This window comes from Lepus europaeus, chromosome 10 (assembly GCF_033115175.1).
Source record: "Lepus europaeus isolate LE1 chromosome 10, mLepTim1.pri, whole genome shotgun sequence".
NCBI lineage: Eukaryota > Metazoa > Chordata > Mammalia > Lagomorpha > Leporidae > Lepus > Lepus europaeus.
The window spans coordinates 102479999-102501446 of NC_084836.1; the positions used below are offsets into that span (position 1 = coordinate 102479999).

Below are 21448 nucleotides of genomic sequence, written 5' to 3' on the forward strand. Positions count from 1 at the left end.
AGCCAGAATTAGAAACTCAGATAGATTTCACAAAAAAGAGCTCACAATTTGAAATACTCCCCATTCAACAAACGGTGCTGGGATCATTGGTTATGTACGGGGGAAAAATTGAAACTGCATCTTACCTCACACCACACACACAAATGAGTTCTAGGGACAGGTATTGTGGTGCAGTGAGTTAGGCTATCACTTGCAATACTATATCCCATACTGGAATTCCAGCTGCTCTCCTCCCAATCTATCTTCCTTCTAACAGATCCTGGGAGTGAAGGACCCTTATGAGGGAGAGGGACAAGAAATTAGGCCTGGGCAAATATCAGGGGCTTCTTAAGACGTTAGATGTTCCCCAGAGTCTAGCGGGCAGGACGTTCTCTGGGAAGGAAAAGTCAATCCCCTTCAGAGAACCTCTAGGCACGCCCAGAGCAGAAATGCCCCTCCCCTCCAGGAAACCTCTGGGCGCGCCCAGAGCAGAGCTGCCCCTCCCTTCGGAGAGTCTCTAGGCGCACACTTATGATGTCACTGCGACCGGCCAATCCTGTAACATCTTAGCACTCTCCCTCAGCATTCTCCGGTATGCTAATTGTCCCTCCGAACCAACCAATCCCGTGCCACCTCTGCATTTTATACCAGCACTCTCCACCAGCATTCTTCGCCAGCATTCTCCCATATGCTAACGGTCCCTCTGAACTGACCAATCCTATGCATGCGTTAGGAATATGCTAATTCGTTGCCTATATAACCTGTGTAAAACTGCCGCTCAAGGCTCCTCCTCACTGCCTGAGGTGGGGGCCCGTTTGCGCAAACGTACAATAAATACCTCATGCTTTTGCATCAACTGGTTTGGAGTCTGGATTTTTGGGCGTCCTCTCGAGCAAGTGGGCATCTCTACTACTGAGAGGTCCAACAGGAGGCGGTAGATGATGGCTCAAGGGCTCAGGTCCCTGTCACCCACATGGGAGACTCAGATGGCGATCTGGGCTCCTGCTTCATCTTAGCTGTTATGGGTACTTGGGGAGTGAACCAGTGGACAGATCTCTCATATACTTTCTCTCTCTCTCTCTCTCTCTCTCTGCCTTTCAAGTAGATGAAAACAAATTTTTAAAAAAAATTTAAAGAATCAATTCTAGCTTGTGGAAGGGTAGGTAGTAAAGCCTGAATTGGGAGCAGCCACTCTGTTTCCTAACTTGCCATATAATCCTTCTTTCACATGTGTTCTGCCATTACCATCCACCATCATCACCAGAGATAAAATCTAAGGAGCTGGCCGGCACCGCGGCTCAATAGGCTAATCCTCTGCTTGCGGCGCTGGCACACCGAGTTCTAGTCCCGGTCGGGGCGCCGGATTCTGTCCCGGTTGCCCCTCTTCCAGTCCAGCTCTCTGCTGTGGCCTGGGAGTGCAGTGGAGGATGGCCCAAGTGCTTGGGCCCTGCACCCGCATGGAAGACCAGGAGAAGCACCTGGCTCCTGGCTTCGGATCTCTCTCTCTCTCTCTCTCTCTCTCACTGTCCACTCTGCCTGTCAACAAACAAACAATGGAGTCACAGAGTCTTCGACTTAAAGCTCAAAAATGATTTACTTAGTCCCAAGATGGTAGTATAGCAACAAGATGACCTGAGTCAATGTGGGGCAAAATATAATTAAAAAGGAGAGAAGATATATGCCGGAGATAGATGCATGGGAAATTCTCGACGGGAAGCCCAGGAGAGCTACAGAGACTGGGCAGGTCCACGCTGAAATAGCAAATAAGAAAGAGAAGCAGCGGAGGCTTGGACCTGAGAGGTTGGTGCCAGCTCCAGCGGACTAAGTGAGATGGGAAATTGTGGGTCCATGGAGCTGCAAATAGCAGTGGGAGGGAAAGCATGGCAAACTGCTTTTGAAGTTCCACATGAGAAAAAAATAGAAGGTATAGGCAGGCGCCGTGGCTCAGTAGGCTAATCCTCCGCCTTGCGGCGCCAGCACACTGGGTTCTAGTCCCGGTCGGGGCACCGATCTTGTCCCGGTTGCCCCTCTTCCAGGCCAGCTCTCTGCTGTGGCCAGGGAGTGCAGTGGAGGATGGCCCAAGTCCTTGGGCCCTGCACCCCATGGGAGACCAGGAGAAGCACCTGGCTCCTGCCATCGGAACAGCGCGGTGCGCCGGCCACAGCGCGCCTACCGAGGCGGCCATTGGAGGGTGAACCAACGGCAAAAAGGAAGACCTTTCTCTCTGTCTCCCTCTACTGTCCACTCTGCCTGTCCAAAAAAAAAATAGAAGGTATAGAGGTACAAACAGAGAGGTCGGACACACCCCTGCCCACCTCCCTCCCCCTACCTGGACCTACAGCTGGCTGGGAAAAGCCAACTTGTTTGTCTACATTTTCAAAGGTAAGCAGGGGACTGCTGCCTTTGCCTCCCGAGCTCATGCCCATCAATTGTAGGGGCCACCTCACCTCACCCCGCCACTAGGAACAAGGACAACAACTTTGCAGAAGAATTTCCTCCCCACCACACAAGCTGTACAACAAGGAAAAGTCCTGAATATCAAAAACTCAAGCCGCTCCATCCACCATTGAGAGGTGAGCCAGGCTACAGTAGGCAAGGCTCTGTGCTTCCACTTAAACGCACAGATCCATAGTAGCTCATAACAGAGGGAAACCTCACCACAAGAAAATCTCCAGATTGGAGGTGTAGTTCGTTAAGCAGGGCAATATAACCCTGAACACACCAGAGACTACCACTGGGGAATCCAGCAACTGTAAGGAAAAGGGCGGGTCACACCAACAGAAGTGAACAATCTCCTCTAACCAAAAAAAACAGAGGAAAGCTACAAAGCCCCATGGGGGCCTTACTTGGATACTCCCTCCACTCTGGAACACTGAGCAGAGCACCCAGGCCACATCCCAGCACACACCTCTTGGAACTCACTAAAAGTACAGACATCCCACTAAATCAGAAATTAAAGAGAAAAGCAGCCAGAAAAAAAAAAAAAAAGAAAAAGAAAGAAAAGAAAAAATACACAAACGCAAAAAAAAAAAAAAAAAAAAAGGAAAAACCCTAAATAAGAATAAGGAAGACAGACTGGCGCCGCGGCTCAATAGGATAATCCTCCGCCTGCGGCAAGGCACCCCAGATTCTAGTCCCAGTCAGGGCACCGGATTCTGTCCTGGTTGCTCCTCTTCCAGTCCAGCTCTCTGCTATGGCCCGAGAGTGCAGTGGAGGAGGGCCCAAAGACTTGGGCCCTGCACCTGCATGGGAGACCAGGAGAAGGACCTGGCTCCTGGCTTCAGATCAGTGCGGTGTGCCGGCCACGGCGCGCCGGCCACAGCAGCCATTGGAGGGTGAACCAAGGGTAAAGGAAGACCTTTCTCTCTGTTCTGGAAGGTGTGGAAAGAGAGAAAGGATTAGAAGACCTTCTTAGGCCGGCGCCGTGGCTCAGTAGGCTAATCCTCCGCCTTGCGGCGCCAGCACACTGGGTTCTAGTCCTGGTCGGGGCACCAGATCCTGTCCAGGTTACCCCTCTTCCAGGCCAGCTCTCTGCTGTGGCCAGGGAGTGCAGTGGAGGATGGTCCAATTCCTTGGGCCCTGCACCCCATGGGAGACCAGGAGAAGCACCTGGCTCCTGCCATTGGAACAGCGCGGTGCGCTCAAAAATGATTTACTTAGTCCCAAGATGGTAGTATAGCAACAAGATGACCTGAGTCAATGTGGGGCAAAATATAATTAAAAAGGAGAGAAGATATATGCCGGAGATAGATGCATGGGAAATTCTCGACGGGAAGCCCAGGAGAGCTACAGAGACTGGGCAGGTCCACGCTGAAATAGCAAATAAGAAAGAGAAGCAGCGGAGGCTTGGACCTGAGAGGTTGGTGCCAGCTCCAGCGGACTAAGTGAGATGGGAAATTGTGGGTCCATGGAGCTGCAAATAGCAGTGGGAGGGAAAGCATGGCAAACTGCTTTTGAAGTTCCACATGAGAAAAAAATAGAAGGTATAGGCAGGCGCCGTGGCTCAGTAGGCTAATCCTCCGCCTTGCGGCGCCAGCACACTGGGTTCTAGTCCCGGTCGGGGCACCGATCTTGTCCCGGTTGCCCCTCTTCCAGGCCAGCTCTCTGCTGTGGCCAGGGAGTGCAGTGGAGGATGGCCCAAGTCCTTGGGCCCTGCACCCCATGGGAGACCAGGAGAAGCACCTGGCTCCTGCCATCGGAACAGCGCGGTGCGCCGGCCGCAGCACGTCTACCGAGGCGGCCATTGGAGGGTGAACCAACGGCAAAAAGGAAGACCTTTCTCTCTGTCTCCCTCTACTGTCCACTCTGCCTGTCAAAAATTCAAAAAAAAAAAAAAAAACAAAGAAGAAGAAGAAGACCTTCTTAATGAAATAATAACAGAAAACTTCCCCAATCTGGAGAAAGAATCTGTGTACTTTCATGACAAAAACTCTAAGCAAATTGGGTATAGAAGGAACATTCCTCAACATAATCAAGTCAATTTATGACAAACCCAAGGCCAGCAACCTATTGAATAGGGAAGAGTTGGAAGCATTCCCAATGAGATCCAGAACCAGACAAGGATGCCCACTTTCACCATTGCTATTCAGTATAGTCCTGGAAGTTTTAGCCAGAAACATTAAGGAAGAACAAGAAATCAAAGGGATTCAAATTGGGAAAGAGGAAGTCAAACTACCCTATTTGCAGATGACCTGATTCTATACGTAGGGGATCCAAAATACTCAACCAAGAGACTACTGGAACTCATAGAAGAGTTTGGTAAAGTAGCAGGATATAAAATCATTACACAAAAAACAACAGCCTTTGAATACACAGACAATGCCATGGCTGAGAAAGAACTTCTAAGATCAATCCCATTCACAATAGGTACAAAAAAAAAAAATCAAATACCTTGGAATAAATTTAACCAAGGATGTCAAAGCTCTCTATGACAAGAATTACAAAACATTAAAGAAAGAAATGGAAGATGCCAAAAAATGGAAAAATCTTCCATGTTTATGGATTAGAAGAATCAGTATCATCAAAATGTCCATTCTTCTGAAAGCAATTTACAGATTCAACGTGATGCCAATCAAAATATCAGATATTTTTCTCAGATCTAGAAAAAATGCTGAAACTCAAATGCAAACACAGGAGACCTCAAATAGCTAAAGCAATCTTATACAACGAAAACAAAGCTGGAAGCAACACAATAGCAGATTTCAAGACATACTACAAGGTGGTTATAATCAAAACAGCCTGGTACTGGTATAAAAACAGACGGATGGACGATTGGCACAGAATAGAGATGCCAGAAATCAATCCAAGAATCTACAACCAACTTATATTTGACCAAGGAGCCAAAACCAATCCCTGGAGCAAGGACAGTCTCTTCAACAAATTGTGCTGGGAAAACTGAATTTCCACATGCAGAATGAAACAGGGCCCCTACCTAACACCTTACACAAAGATCCATTCAAAATGGATTAAAGACCTAAATCTATGACCTCTTACCATCAAATTCTCAGAGAATATTGAGGAAATCCTGCAAGACATTAGCATAGGCAAAGAGATCTTGGAAAAGACCCCAGAGGCACAGGCAATCAAAGACAAAATTCACAAATGGTGGATACATCAAATTGAGAAGCTTCTGTACTGCAAAAGAAACACTCAGGAAAGTGAAGAGGCAACTGACAGAATGGGAGAAATTATTTGCACACTATGCAACTGATAAAGGATTAATAACCAGAATATACAAAGAGATTAAGAAACTCCTCAGCAACAAAACAACCCAGTTAAGAAATGGACAAAGGATTTAAAACAGACATTTTTCAAAAGAGGAAACCCAAAAGGCCAATAGACACATGAAGAAATGTTCAGGATCACTAGCCATCAGGGAAACGCAAATCAAAACCACGATGAGGTTTTACCTCACCATGGTTAGGAGGGCTTTCATACAGAAATCAACAAACAACAAATGCTGACGAGGATGTAGGGAAAAAAACACACTAATCCACTGTTGGTGGAATGTAAACTGGTAAAGCCACTATGGAAGACATTTTGGAGATACCTCAGAAATCTGAATATAGACCTATCATATGACCCAGCCATCCCATTCCTGGGAATTTACCCAAGAGAAATTAATTCAGCAAATAAAAGAGTTTATTGCAGCTCAATTCACAATAGCTAAGACATGGAATCAACCTACTAAATGCCCATCAACTGAAGACTGGATAAAGAAATATATACTCTAGGGGCCAGTGCTGTGGCACAGTGGGTTAAAGCCTTGACTTGCAGTGCCGGCATCCCATATGGGTGCCAGTTTGAGTCCTGGCTGCTCCACTTCTGATCCAGCTCTCTGCTCTGGCCTAGGAAAGCAGTAGAAGATGGCCCAAGTTCTTGGGTCCCTGCACCCACGTGGGAGACCTGGAAGAAGCTCCTGGCTCCTGGCTTCAGATCAGTTCAGCTCTGGCTGTTGCAGTCATTTGGGAAGTGAACCAGTGGATAGAAGACCTCTCTCTCTGGCTCTACCTCTTTTTGTAACTCTTTCAAATAAATAAATAAGTCTTAAAAATATATATGTATATATATACTCTATGGAATACTACACAGCAGTAAAAAAAAAAAAAAAAGAAATCTGGTCAAGTGCAACAAAATGGATGAATCTGGAATACATTATACTTAGTGAAATAAGCCAGTCCCAAAGGGACAAATACCATATATTCTCCCTGATCTGTGATAACTAATAGAGCACCTAAAAGGAAATCTGTAGAAGTGAAATTGATACTTTGAGAAGCAATGATTTGAACAGCCCTTGTCCTGATTGTTGAAGGGCAGGTTTTTTTTTTTTCTTTTCTCTTCATCATACTATTTCTTGGACTCTTTACTTAACATACAGATAATCATATGTATATAAAGCCAATTGAAAATAATTTCAGTATAAAATAAGAGTAGGAATAAGAGAGGGAAGAGGAAGTTTCTAACTGTAAAGCTGTACAGTTCTGCATACATTCCTATGGACTTACATCTAAGGGTACAGTTTAAAAACTTGCCATAGGACCCCAAATCCTATTAATCAGGGTGTAAAAATGCCATCTTAAGTGTTAAAGTGATCATATTAAGTGTTAAATTGATCATAGGCTGGCGCCGTGGCTCAATAGGCTAATAATCTTCCGCCTAGCGGCGCCGGCACACCAGGTTCTAGTCCCAGTCGGGGTGCCAGATTCTGTCCCGGTTGCCCCTCTTCCAGGCCAGCTCTCTGCTGTGGCCCAGGAAGGCAGTGGAGGATGGCCCAAGTGCTTGGGCCCTGCACCCCATGGGAGACCAGAATAAGCACCTGGCTCCTGCCTCCAGATCAGCGCGGTGTGCCAGCCGCAGTGCGCCAGCTGTGAACCAACAGCAAAGGAAGACCTTTCTCTCTGTCTCTCTCACTGCCCACTCTGCATGTCAAAAATAAAAAAAAAAATTTGATCATATAGATAGGATTAACTGTTAAAGTGATCATGTAAATAAGATCAAGGGTCTGGTAATAATAATAGAAAGAATTAAAAAGGAGAGAATGCTCCAATATGGGAAGCAGTCCACACAGCAGACTCATAGAATGACAATCAATCTAAACAGCACTCTCACCTCAGAATCAGCCCTTAAGGAATTTTGGTCTAGCTGAAAAGCCCATGAGAACATTTCAGGTATGGAAAGCCAGGACATTGTGCCAAAAAAAAAAAAAAAATGTCGTACATGAAGGATCTCTGTGAGTGAGACCCCAGTGGAAAGAAGTGGTCATCAAAGAAGGATGTACTTTTCTCTGAAGGGAGAACTTCCACCTTGCTTATGGCCTTGCCTAAATACTGATGGAGACTGTGGATTCAAAAGTCTTCCATAGCCATGGCAGCTCATGTCAAAAGCCTTGGGTGAACATTAATGTCATACATAAGAGTGTTAATCATTAAATTAACGACAGGAGTTACTGTGCACTTGCTTTCCATGCAGGACCTCTGACCTTGCTGGGCTGTATTACGAGAACTAACTGTAAAACTTTTTCTCACACAGTTTTATGTGTATGTGTGTGTGTGTGTGTGTGTACAAACTGTTGAAATCTTTACTTAGTATAGAGTGGGTCTTCTGTGTATAAAGTTAATTGAAAATGAATCTTAATGGAGAATGGGACAGGGAATGGGAGAGAGAGGAGGAGGTGGGGTGGGAGTGGGGGCTGGTGTGATGGGAAGAATCACATTCCTAAAGTTGTAGTTATGAAATTTGTACTTGTTAAATAAAAGGTTTCTTTGAGGAGAAAAAAAATTAATTCTAAATGGAATAGAGGCAGAAACATTAAATGCAAAAGAATATAGAGTCTCAAAAGAATATAAAGAATAACCTTGAGTGGGGCCAGCGCTGTGGTGTAGTAGGTTAGGTCTCTGCCTGCAGCGCACCAGTTGAGGCACCAGTTCACATCCCAACTGCTCCACTTCCAATCTAATGGTCTGCTAATGGCCTGGGAAAGCAGTGGAAGATGGTCCAAGTGCTTGGGCCCATACACCCACGTGGGAGACCCAGGGTGCAGGTGTCTTAGAAGAAGTTCCTGGCTCCTGGCTTCGAATCGGCTCAACTCTGGCCATTGCAGCCATTTGGGGAGTGAACCAGCAGATGCAAGACTCCTTTCTCTGTTTCTACCTCTGTCTCTGCCTCTCTGTAACTCTGTCTTTCAAATAAATAAATCCTAAAATAAAATAACCTTGGGGCTGGCATTGTGGCATAGGAGGTAAAGCTGTTGCCTGCAACACTGGCATCTCACATGAGTGCCAGCCAGTTCATGTTCCAGCTGGTCCACTTTCAATCCAGCTCCCTGTTAACAACCTGGGGAAACCAGTGAAATGTGGCACAAGTGTTTGGGCCCCTGCTACCCACATGGGAGACCTACATGAAGCTCCTGGCTCCTGGCTTCTGGCTTCTAGCTTCAGCCTGTGCCAGTGCTAGTCATTGTAACCATCTGAGGAGTGAACCAGCAGGTAGATGATCTCTCCCTCTCTCTCTCCCAACCTCTCTGTAACTCTTTCAAAATAAACAAATAAATCTTAAAAAAAAAAAAAAAAAAAGAACCTCAAAATCTTGAATGAAAAGACTAATAAATTTGACTACATTAAAATTCTGAACTTTTGGGCCGGCGCCGCGGCTCACTAGGCTAATCCTCCGCCTTGCGGCGCTGGCACACCGGGTTCTAGTCCCGGTCGGGGCACTGATCCTGTCCCGGTTGCCCCTCTTCCAGGCCAGCTCTCTGCTGTGGCCAGGGAGTGCAGTGGAGGATGGCCCAAGTACTTGGGCCCTGCACCCCATGGGCCTACCGCGGCGGCCATTGGAGGGTGAACCTACGGCAAAAGGAAGACCTTTCTCTCTGCCTCTCTCTCACTGTCCACTCTGCCTGTCAAAAAAAAAAAAAAAAAATCTGAACTTTTTACAAGATACCCTAAACAGATTTTTAAAATAAGCAACAAATAGAGAAATGGCATTTGTAATACATATAAACAAAGGATTAAGAATCAGAATTTATTTAAAAAACCTAATGGAAAAATGTTTAAAAAAAAAATAAAAGCCCCAGCATGTTCTAAGCTGTGGAAAGCAGGTACTACCACAGTCCAGACATTCCAAAACAGCAGACCTTGTCGCTACCGACCAGTATAAAATATTTAGGGTTCTATGTCTTACTGCAGGTCTACAAAGCATGGGGGAATCCATCCAGAAGAGCAGAGCCAAGATGGTTATCCTCTACAGTATAGAAATTGGATGGTAAAGCAGAGGTTGAATATCCAACGATTCACACCCATAAATCAGGGACCGGTAAAAGCTTTAGTAAAGGGTATTTTCAGCTTTGTGAGCTGAATGTCTTTGTTACAACTACTCACACCTGTCATTGGTAACCTCCATAGACAATATGTAAACAAATGAATGTGGTCATGTTGCAATGAAACTTTATTTACAGAAACAGGTAGTGGACTACTACCCAGAACTGTCTAAGATTTAGTGCAATCCCTACCATAGCAAAGACATTCCTCATAGAAATAGAAAAAAACAAAACAAAACAAAACTTAAAATTCATATGAAACCACAAAAGATCCCAAATAGCCAAAGCAATCCTGAACAGAAAGAACAAAGCTGGAGGCATCCTACTACCTGACTTCAAAATATAATACAAAGCCTTCATAACCAAAACAGCATAATACTGGCATAAAAAACCGACACACAGAACAATGGAACAGAGAACCCAGAAATAAGTCCACGTATTTACAGCCAACTGATTTTCAACAAAGTCTCCAAGAACATACATTGGGAAAAGAATAGTCTCTTCAACAAATGTTGCTGGGGAAACTGGATACCCATATGCAAAAGAATGAAACTAGATCCCTCTCACCATATATAAATATCAACTCAAAATATATTAAGGATGTAAATGATAAGACCCAAATGCAGAAAACTACTAGAAGAGAACAAAAAGGAAATGCTTCAGGACATTGGTCAAAGATTTTTTTTATTTCAATCCCAAAAGCAAAAGCAACAAACAAAAATAGGCGATATCAAACTAAAAGCCTTCTGTACTACAAAGGAAACAATCAAAACTGTGAAGAGACAACCTGCAGAATACGTAAAAATAATTTTTTAATTAATTTATTTATTTGAAAGGCACAGTTAGGGAGACAGATAGCAAGTGAGATATTCTATCCGCTGGTTCACTCCCCAAGTGATCACATTAAAAAATGAGCAAAGGATAGATATTTCTCAAAAGAAATACAAATGGCTAACAGATATATGAAGGAATGCTCAACACTAATCATCAGACAAATGCAAATGAATACCACAATGAGCTATCACTTCACTCCAGTCAGAATGGCTATCTCTTACAAAAAAGACAAAGTAACAAATGCTGGCAAGGATGCAGAGAAAGTAGAACTTTCATATACTTTTGGTGGAGTGTAAATCAATACAGTCATTATTAAAAATAATATAGACTTTAAAAAAAAAACACTAGAAATAGAGAGGCCAGCATTAAGGCCTAGGAATCAGGGGGAAAAGAAATAAAAAAGACTTATTTACTATTTGGAAGTCAGAGGTATGGAAGGAGAGAGAGATCCTCCACTTGCTAGTTCACTCCCCAAATGGCCACAACAGCCTGGGCTGGGCCAGGCCAAAGCCAAGAGCTCCATCCCCATCTCCCATATGGGTGCAGGGGCCCAAGCACTTGGCCTATCCTCCCCTGCCTTTCCAGCAGAGAGCTGGATTGGAAGTGAAACAGCCAGACCATAAGGACTACGCCACAATACTGGCCCCATAGGGAAGGTTTTGGAAAGAGTGATGGTTGAGATGCATCTTAAAAGAAACTGGTTTGCCAGTGACAGTTGGAAAGAAGAGATTTTTCAGATAGACTTACATTTTCAGGGAATGTAATTGTAGCTGGAGCACAGAGTAGTAGTAAAGTATAATCAGAGGCCAGTGCTACAGCACAGCAGGTTAAGCCACTGCTTGGGATGAAGCATCCATATGGGCACAGGTTTGTGTTCAAGCATTCCATTTCTGATCCAGTTCCCTGCTGATGAGCCTGGGGGGTGGGGGGGTGGGATGTGTGCAGAGTTCCAGGGTCCCAGCTTCCACTTGGTCCAGCCATTGCTGCCATTTGGGAAGTGAAGCAGCAGATGTAAGATCTCTCTACCTCTCTCTGTGTAACTCTACCCTTCAGAAACAAAAAGAACCAACTTTAAAAAAGCAGAAAGGGAAAAAGCAAAGTATAGTCCGAGATGAGACTGGGAAGGTTGTAGGGGACCTGGTTCTAAAAGATACTGCTATCAAGTTTGGATGGAATCCTCAGCTGAGTGGGAGGCATTCAAGATTTTCGTTTTTTTGGTTTTTGTTTTGTTTTGTTTGTTTTTTTTTTGACAGGCAGAGTTAGACAGTGAGAGAGAGAGACAGAAAGAGAGAAAGGCCTTCCTTTTTCCGTTGGTTCACCCCCCAAGTGGCCGCTATGGCCAGCGCATTGCACTAATCCGAAGCCAGGAGCTGGGTGCTTCCTCCTAGTCTCCCATGCAGGTGCGGGGTCCAAGGACCTGGGCCATCCTTCACTGCACTCCCAGTCCAGCAGAGAGCTGGACTGGAAGAGGAGTGACCAGGACAGATTCTGGCGCCCCGACCAGGACTAGAACCTGGGGTGCAGGCGCCGCAGGCGGAGGAATAGCCTAGTGAGCCATGGCGCCGGCCAGGATGCAGGCATCTTAACTACTGGGCAAATGCTTGTACCCTTAAAGACTTTTCAATCCTTTCAGTCTAGCATCATGCTTGACATATACTAGATCTTGATACAGAGCAAATGTCTTTTCAGTAGAAGACATGCTTGGTGGCAGGAGTTTTGTTTGTTTGTTTTTCAGATTTATTTGAAAGGAAGAGAAAAAGAGGGTAGGAGAGAGAGAAAGAGATCTTCCAACTGCTGGTTCACTCCCCAAACAGCTGCAATAGCCAGGGCTTGGACCAGGCAGCAGCCAAGGGCCAGGAGCTTCTTCCAAGTATCCCATCTGGGTATAGGGGCCCATCTTCTGTTGCTTTCCCAGGAGCATTAACAGGGAGTTGAATTAGATGTGGAGCAGAAGGGACATGAACTAGTCCATAAGGGATACTGGCGTCATAGGCAGCAGCTCCACCTGTTACACCACAACACTGGCTCCAGAAGTAGGGTTTTTGAACAAGGGGGTTCACAAAATGGGAGCCCCCAGGTAGAATATGTGTGTGTGTAGGGGGGTGTCTGTGAACTTGGATCTATAAAAAAAGACCTTTATTTACACTAACCTCTAATGGAAAGTTACCATTTTATTCAAATAGGAACACAGGTAACAAATCATTCTAGTATTAGCAGTACCTGTGACTCTAACAACAGCAATCACAAATTCGATGGTACTTCAAAAAGTTCATGGAAAAATGGAATTAAATGTATGTTTTGGTGCAAATTATTTTTTATAATATGTGGAAATGTATATTATAAAAAAACTACACAAGGATTCCAAAATTTTTTGTACTTGGGCCAGCATTGTGGCACAGCCAGTTAAGCTGTCACTTGTGATGCAAGCATTCCATATCAGAGGGCTGGTTCAAGTCCTAGTTGCTCTACTCCCAATCCAGCTTCCCGCTAACCTAAGTAGGAAGGCAGTGGATGATGGTTCAAGTACCTGGGCCTCTGCCACTTATGTAGAGGATCAGCATGGTGTTTCTGGCTCCTCAGACCTGTCTCTTGTGGCCATGTGAGGACTGAAGCAACAGATGGATGAGATCTCTCTCTCTCTCCTCCCTCTCATTTTCTCCCTTCTTCCACCCTCCGTCATTTTGCCTTTGAAATGACTCTCTAAAATTTTTTTGCACCAAAATAACTCAGTTTTAATTTCATTTTCCAGAAGCTTTTCTTTATATAAAGATTTTACTATTTGATAGGCAGAGTTACAGGGAGAGAGGGGTAGACAGACAGACACACACACACACACACAGACAAGGAGAGAGATCTTCCATCCACTGATTCACTCCCCAAATGGCTGCAATGGCCAGGGCTGGGTCAAGCCAAAGCCAGGAGTTTCATGTAGGTCTCCCATGTTGGGGCGTGGACCCAGGTACCAAGTCCATCTTCCACTGCTTTCCCAGGCACATTAGCAGGGAACTAGATTGGAACTGGAGCAGCCAGAATGCAAACCAGCATTCACATGGGATGCTGGCTTTGCAGGCATTAGCATAGCTTGCATTGCCACAATGCTGGCCCTCCCAGGAGCTTTTTGAAATATCCTCATATGTATATATGTATCACAACTGTTACAGCTATCTTGAGGTATTGTTTATGCTCATGATGTCTCTGAAATTATAATTATCAGATCCGCCCCTACAAGATCTAATTTTGCTGTTTTTTAATTCTTCACTTTATTTTGCAAGGTTTACTTTATTTGTTTGAATAGCAGAATGACAGAGAGGGAAGGAGACAGAGGCAGTAAGAGAGATCTTCCATTGTCTGGTTCACTTCCCAAATGGTAGCAGTGGCCAGGGTTGGGCCAGCCTTAAGGCAGGAACCTAGAACTCCACCTGGGTCTCCCATGTAGGTGGCAGAGGCTGAAGAACTTAGGCCATCCTGCACTACTTTCCCAGTTACATTAACAGGGAGCTGAATTGGAAGCAGAGCAGCCAGGACTTGAACCAGCAGTGTGATAGCGGATGTCGGTGTTGCAGGTAGTGGCTTAATTTTCTGTGCCACCACACCAGCCCCCAGATCTAATTTCTTAATGTGCTGATAAAGAAGTATGTATACACATACACCCACCGCCCCACATACTTGCTTGTATTAGTTTATCACAATTTATATATTTTGATAATTGCATTTCAATGTAATTGGTTTTCTCTGTAATCTAATATACTTTATACAAATGAAAATATTTTTCTGAGAGGTTTAATAAGCCTCGCCAAACACTAAAAGGTTCCATGGCACACATAAGGTCAGGCCTCCTGCCTTAGAAAAATCTAGAAAAAATGGATTGTGTTGTATATACATGCAGCATTGAAAATCTTATGTTATGAATGCCTTCATCACCTCTTTGTTGAAAGTCCTTTTTGATTACAAACATGGTTGTCCCTTAGTTTCAGTGAAAGACGGTCTCCCTCCCCCCAATACCAAAATTCAAGGCTAATTCAAGTCTCTCTTATAAAATGGCATAGTATCTGCATATAACCTACACATGTCCTCTCCTATACTTTAAATTGTCTCTATGTTATTTATAGTACCTAATACAATGTAACATATAGTTACACTGTACTGTTTAAGGAACCATGACCAAAAAAATAGCCTGTGCATGTTCAGTACTGATACAATGTATCCCCTAAATATTTTCAATTGGTGATTGTTGAATCCACAAGTGCCGACCCACAGGAACGGAGCACCCACTGCATACCATGACTGAAACACAAGGTTTCCTTCAGAAGTCTCATCTCACGGTTCATGTAAACTTTGAACTCTTGCCTACAGTGATGGCCCATCAATTACAGTTTGAACATGGTAGAGATTCTGGATCGCTATCCTTGTTCACTGTTGTTTCTTAGTTTTTTTGTGTTCCTTTGCTGTACAGTAAACAGGAAGAAGAGAAGGTTCACCTACTAAAATGGAAGAAAATGAGAGGATTTTGAAGATAACTTCTTTGCACAAATGGAGGTGAGCTCTGATATAGCAAATAGCTGGTTAGTTATTCTTTTTGGTAGCCCCCTCAGCCTTTGTACAAACTCCTTACAAAAATAAAACAAATGCTTAACAGTTCCATGATAGATGCTTAACACTCTTCTTCCAGCAAGCAAATTCCCTTAAGACAATGAGCGGAATGAGGAGGCAGAACACCACTTCCAGTAGCCCCTCTGCCACTGAACTCCTAAGATCTCAGAGAAGCCAAAACCACAAGATCTGAAAAGTATTACATGAGCTCGGAGGCCGTTGTAGTTTTTACAGATTTACTCTTCTGTACCATTCTTACTGGCTCAATTAAGACCTTTTTGATGACCTCCCCAGGTGACCCTGCTCTTAAGCAGTGGGCTGTCCCCTTCCTGTGAAGACACCTTGGGTCACCACCTCCAAACAGCCTGGTCCCTCCTTTTAAAGATACACACAACTCTGTAAGTTGATGGAGGTTCTCTCCCTTCTTGCCAAGCAATTCCACTCTCTGCACCCCTTTCTGCTGGCCAGCTCCTGCCCTCAAACCACAGCCCTCCTTTTCTCTCCCCATCAACTCTTCCGTTTTTATGCTTCTCCCCTCAAAATGAGGTGAAGGCTCCTTGGGACACAAAAGTCCTTAATCCCTTCAGAGTTACATGGGCTTGCAATTCTGTCCCCAAGATCCCAGGACTGCCCCCATTTGATACATTCGTCTGTAGCAAAAAGGCCCCCATTTCTAATCAGTCACCTCCTCTCCTCCCCTCCCCTCCTCTCCCTGCAAAGACCAGCTCCAGCCCTGACAGCCTGAGCTGGGCCCCCACACCGCCTACCTGCCCTGGGGTTCTGAACACGGCCACGGCCTAACACGGCTCCACGTCCTGCCATCCCCTCAGCCCAGGGACCTCGGACCCCGGTTCCGTCCGGATCCAGTGTCCCTTCTTCGCGACCCCAAGTCCGGCCCCTGCCAGTTCCCTGGGCCTGGAGCGCCACCCGGTGCAGCCCCCGGCCAGCCCTGCACTCCCTCGACGCCCCGAACCCCACGTCCCGCACCCTCCCCAGCCTCGGCCGGGCCGCCGCTCCCTCCAGCGCCCCCGCCCGCAGGCCCGGGGCCCGCTCCCCAACATGGCGACGGGGACACGAGCGCGGCGGGCGGGGCGGCTCCGGGCCGGGCCCGCACTCGGGCCGTGCCGCACGACCGCCCGGCGCCATTTTCGCGCGCCGGGCCGGGGCAGCACCTCCTCCCCGCGAAGCTAGCCAGGCCGAGACCGCGGACGCCGGGCGGGCCCACCCCTTACGGGCCCGCGTCGCCGTCGCCTCACCTGAGCGCGGCCCCGGCCCTCCCGGGCGGGCCTCGGAGCGCCGGCCCGGGCCGTGCGTGCCCGCCGGCCTTCGTGCGTCCGTCCGTCCGTCCTCTCGTGCGCCCGTCTGTCCTGCCGTCGGCGCCCGGCCGCCCGCAGCCCGACCCGGCAGGGCCTCAGGGAGCCGGCGGGGAGGGGGATGGGCCGGACCGGGCCGGGGAGGGAGGGGGAGGGAGGGAGAGAGGGAGGGAGCGCGGGAGGGGGCGGGGCGGGCCCGAGGGGGCGGGGCCCTGCACACGTGACCAAACGTCCCCGGGAGCGCGTGGAGCGCGCACCCGCTCAATTGGGTGCCCGGGGCTTAAAGTCTGGATCCCGCGGGTCCGCGTCTGCTTCCGGTAGTCGCCTCGCTTGTGGCTCCCACCGTGGAATCGCCGCACAGCTCCGTGGCGCGCTCTGGCTGAGTGTCCTGGGACATGGCACCTCTCCGAGCCTCAGTTTACCCAACTGAAATCTGGAGATAGTAATAATGCTTGCGAAGCGGAGATGAAGCGCTTGGCGCGGTGCTTGGCGTTCACTGAGAACCGTCGTTACCGTTACTTGTGAGTGCCGACCCTGTGCCGTCACCACCATCTCGCCGGCAAGCTCAGTGGACGGAATTCCTGAGTGAATGAGTGCCGCCCTCCCCTCCCCCAGGTGTGGCCAGGCATCCCTCCTGGACTTTCTCTGCCTCTCTGGACCTCGCCCTCCTCATCGGTAACGTGGGGAGTTGGGGGTCTGTGCATCAGGGAAGACTGGAGACGAGCAAGTGGGCTGTGAACTGTGGGAGCCGCTCGGTCGTGGGGTCCCATCTAACAAAGGGGACTGGGGAACCCTTTCATTCCACAGACGGATCTTGAGCACCCACTGGTAACTGGTAACGCAGTAGCCGCCAAATGGCCTCACACCCATCCTGGCCCGCTTCCAGCCTATCGCCCACTTTGTTTCTACCTCAGAAATCTGACCGTGTCACTCCCCTACTTAAAACTATTGATGGTTCCGCATTGCTCTTAGGACAAACGAGTACCTGTTTTCCACCCCGAATTTCCATTCTTGTCTCAGGGCTCCCTTCCGCTCTTTGGGTTGCCCCTCCAGTGACCATTTGACACATTGCACTCCCTTCTCGGGACCCTTGCACACGCCGGCCCCTGGGCCTGACATGCTCTCCCCAGGTAGATAGCTAACTCATCAGCCTTAGATCCTGGCTCAAACATGGCTACTCCAAGGCAGCCTTCCCTGACCGCTCCCCAGACAAGTTCTTTTACACCGTGTACTTGTCCTTAATTAGAATGCAGTAGGTTACTACCCCTGTGCCAGTTCACTGTGGTCTACGTAAGAAGGGGAGCCCCGTCTGTTTGGTTTCCTCAGCACTCAGCACAGTGCCTGGCACTGAGTAGGTGCTCAGTGAGTATTCCGTGTGTGTGTGTGTGTGTGTGTGTGGACCCTAGGTGCCCCGCTAAGGGACTACACCCAAGAGAGCAGATACCCAAAGAGAACCACAGGCAGCCACAAGAGGGCACTTTAGACTTTTGGGTCTACAAAATTAACCAAATGGATTTAGAAAGAACATGGGGCCTGGAAAAAAATTTTTTTGAAAGTTTTTTCTTCTTTTAACTTTCAAAAACTGAGGTATAATCTGTATACAGTAAAATGCAAAAATCTTAAGTCCAGATCTACTAAATGTTTTACCGATGATCCCATGTTTCCAGGGCACAGATCCAGTTATCAGTTCAGAAAGCTCCCAATGTCCACGTCCGTATGTTTCCCCAGAAGTCAGTGGTGTTCTGACCTCCAGCACCACAAACATTGACAGTTCTTGAACTTATTATGAAAAGAAGCATATGGCAATTGCTCTTTTGTGTTAGCCTGGAAATCAGACATTCCAAAAAAGAGTGTCTTTTTGGATAATACAATTAATGAATTGCTTGATTAAGTAATCCGAAAGACTAAATGAAACTTCGGTTACTTCATGGTGTGGAGACAGGGGTCCTGCCAACACCTAACCCAGAGGCTGATTGGATGTCATCCACACATCTTCAAGCCCAACAGAAATTTCTAGAGGTAGCAAAGCTCTGAACGTTTCCAAAAACTCAACAACAAAATTCAATTTAAAAACAGGAGAAGGACTTGGAAAAGACATTTCTCCAAAGAAAATGTACAGATGGCTAAGAGGCATATGAAAAGATGCTCAACCTTACTAGTCATCAGGGAAGTACAAGTCTAAAGCATAACGGGATACTGCTTCATACTCATTAGGTTAGCTATTATATATAAAAGGAAGAAAATAACAAGTTTTGTTAAAAACTTGAGAAATTGGAACCCTCATGCATTGTTGGTAGCAATGTAAATGGTGTATCCACCATGGAAAACAGTTGGGCAGTTTCTCAAAAAGTTAAACAAAGGATTTCCATATGAGCCAGCATATTCTGCTTCAGGATATTTATCCAAAAGAAGTGAAAGCAAGGACTTGCACAGATATGGGTACACCTGTTTCATAACAGCATTACTCACAATAGCCAACAAGTAGAAGCAACTTAAGAGTCTATCAACAGATGAATGTATTAAAAAATGTGGTATATTTGGCCGGCGCCACGGCTCAATAGGCTAATCCTCTGCCTTGCGGCGCCGGCACACCAGGTTCTAGTCCCGGTCAGGGCGCCGGAGTCTGTCCCAGTTGCCCCTCTTCCAGACCAGCTCTCTGCTGTGGCCCAGGAGTGCAGTGGAGGATGGCCCAAGTGCTTGGGCCCTGCACCCCATGGGAGACCAGGAGAAGCACCTGGCTCCTGGCTTCGGATCAGCAAGGTGCGCTGACCGCAGCACGCCGGCCGCAGCGGCCATTGGAGGGTGAACCAACGGCAAAGGAAGACCTTTCTCTCTGTCTCTCTCTCTCTCACTGTCCACTCTGCCTGTCAAAAAAAAAAAAATGTGGTATATTCAGTGGAGTATTATTCAACCTTAAAAAGGGGCTGGTGCTGAGGTGTAGTAGGTTAAGCCTATGCCTGTGGTGCCAGCATCCCATATGGGCACCAGTTCAAATCCCGGCTGCTCCCTGCTAAATGGCCTGGGAAAGCAGTGGAAGATAGCGCAAGTGTTTGGGTCCCTGCACCCATGTGGGAGACCCAGAAGAAGCTCCTGGCTCCTGGCTTCAGCCTGGCCCAGCCCCAACTGTTGCAACCATTTGGGGAGTGAACCAGTGGATGAAGGGTCTCTCTCTCTCTCTCTCATTGTCTTGAAATTCTCAAGGAGGGCTTGCTCATCCCCAATCTACATCAACTTTCTGATTAACCATTCTCATAGTAGCTTTCATAGAGCTTATGGTGGTGGCAATTAACTGCATTATCTTTGTGCTTATTTCTTTAATGTTTGACTATTCTGTAGACTACCAACCCTGTAAAAAATAATTTGTCATGGTCAGTGCATAATCTGAATCTCCAGTGCCTAAGAAAGTGCCTGAAATACCATAGGTGGATGTATGCATGAACGAATAACCGGTATTTGATACATATAGTATACAAGGTATACATTATAACTTCATTGTTCACTTAGTGGATGTGGAGTTGGCTAAGAGCACAAACTCTGGGGTTGGACATCCTGAGACTGAATCCAAATTCTTTTTTTTTTTTTTTTGACAGGCAGAGTGAATAGTGAGAGAGACAGAGAGAAAGGTCTTCCTTTTTGCCATTGGTTCACCCTCCAATGGCCGCTGCAGCCGGCGCATCTCGCTGATCCGAAGCCAGGAGCCAGGTGCTTCTCCTGGTCTCCCTTGCGGGTGCAGGGCCCAAGCACTTGGGCCATCCTCCACTGCCTTCCCGGGCCACAGCAGAGAGCTGGCCTGGAAGAGGGGCAACCGGGATAGAATCCAGCACCCCAACTGGGACTAGAACCCAGTGTGCTGGCGCCACAAGGCGGAGGATTAGCCTGTTAAGCCACGGCGCCGGCCCAGAATCCAAATTCTTGTACTTTAATACATGAGAAATGTTAGACAAACCTCTTACACTCTTCTGCCGTTTCCCATCTGTAAAATGGGAATAATATCATTACCCACCTCATGAGGTTTGTAATGAAGGTTACGTAAGAACCTTCATATTTAAAGATTTATTTATTTATTTGAAAGTCAGAGTTATACAGAGAGAGGAGAGGGAGAGAGAAAGGTTTTCCATCCACTGGTCCACTCCTCAAATGGCTGCAATGGCTGGAGCTGCGCCGATCCAAAGCCAGGAGCCAGGAGCTTCTTCTGGGTCTCCCATGCAGGTGCAGGGACCCAAGGACTTGGGCCATCTTCTGCTTTCCCAGGCCAGAATCTTCATATTTAAAGTGCTCAGCATAGAGTCTAATACACATTAAATGCTCAATAGATTTTATCTATAATGATAATCATTATTGTTAATTATTAGTGCAAGTCTTAGGTAGACAAAGGATATTATTAAAACTGGAGTCCAAGCTGGCGCCGCGGCTCACTAGGCTAATCCTCCGCCTTACAGCGCCGGCACACTGGGTTCTAGTCCCGGTCGGGGCACTGATCCTGTCCCGGTTGCCCCTCTTCCAGGCCAGCTCTCTGCAGTGGCCAGGGAGTGCAGTGGAGGATGGCCCAAGTGCTTGGGCCCTGCACCCGCATGGGAGACCAGGAGAAGCACCTGGCTCCTGCCATCGGATCAGCGCAATGCGCAGGTCGCAGCACCAGCTGCGGCGGCCATTGGAGGGTGAACCAATGGCAAAAGGAAGACCTTTCTCTATGTCTCTCTCTCACTGTCCACTCTGCCTGTCAAAAATAAAAAAATTAAAAAAAAAACAACTGGAGTCCAGACTACTAGGACGGAATGAACCAAGTTCTACTCTCCCACTCCCATTCCCAACCCCGTTAAACACAAATCAAGCCAGAGCCATGGTTAAGCAATATTCTTTCTTTAATCCCCTTTTGCAAATGGAAGCCCCTGAGCTGGTCCCCACCCCCACCCCTACC

The 21448-nt window shown here is 47.0% G+C and overlaps 1 protein-coding gene across 6 annotated transcripts in view; it reads right to left on the minus strand.

Annotated features, from left to right (window-relative positions):
• The window catches only part of NCOA6 (nuclear receptor coactivator 6), a 114254-nt gene extending 97616 nt beyond the window's left edge, over positions 1-16638 (minus strand). For all 6 annotated transcript variants that reach the window (XM_062204071.1, XM_062204076.1, XM_062204075.1 and 3 more), the window contains exon 1: positions 16474-16638. The gene's annotated coding sequence lies outside the window, so the exon portion shown is untranslated. The remainder of the gene's footprint in view (positions 1-16473) is intronic.
• Positions 16639-21448: the final 4810 nt, after the last annotated feature.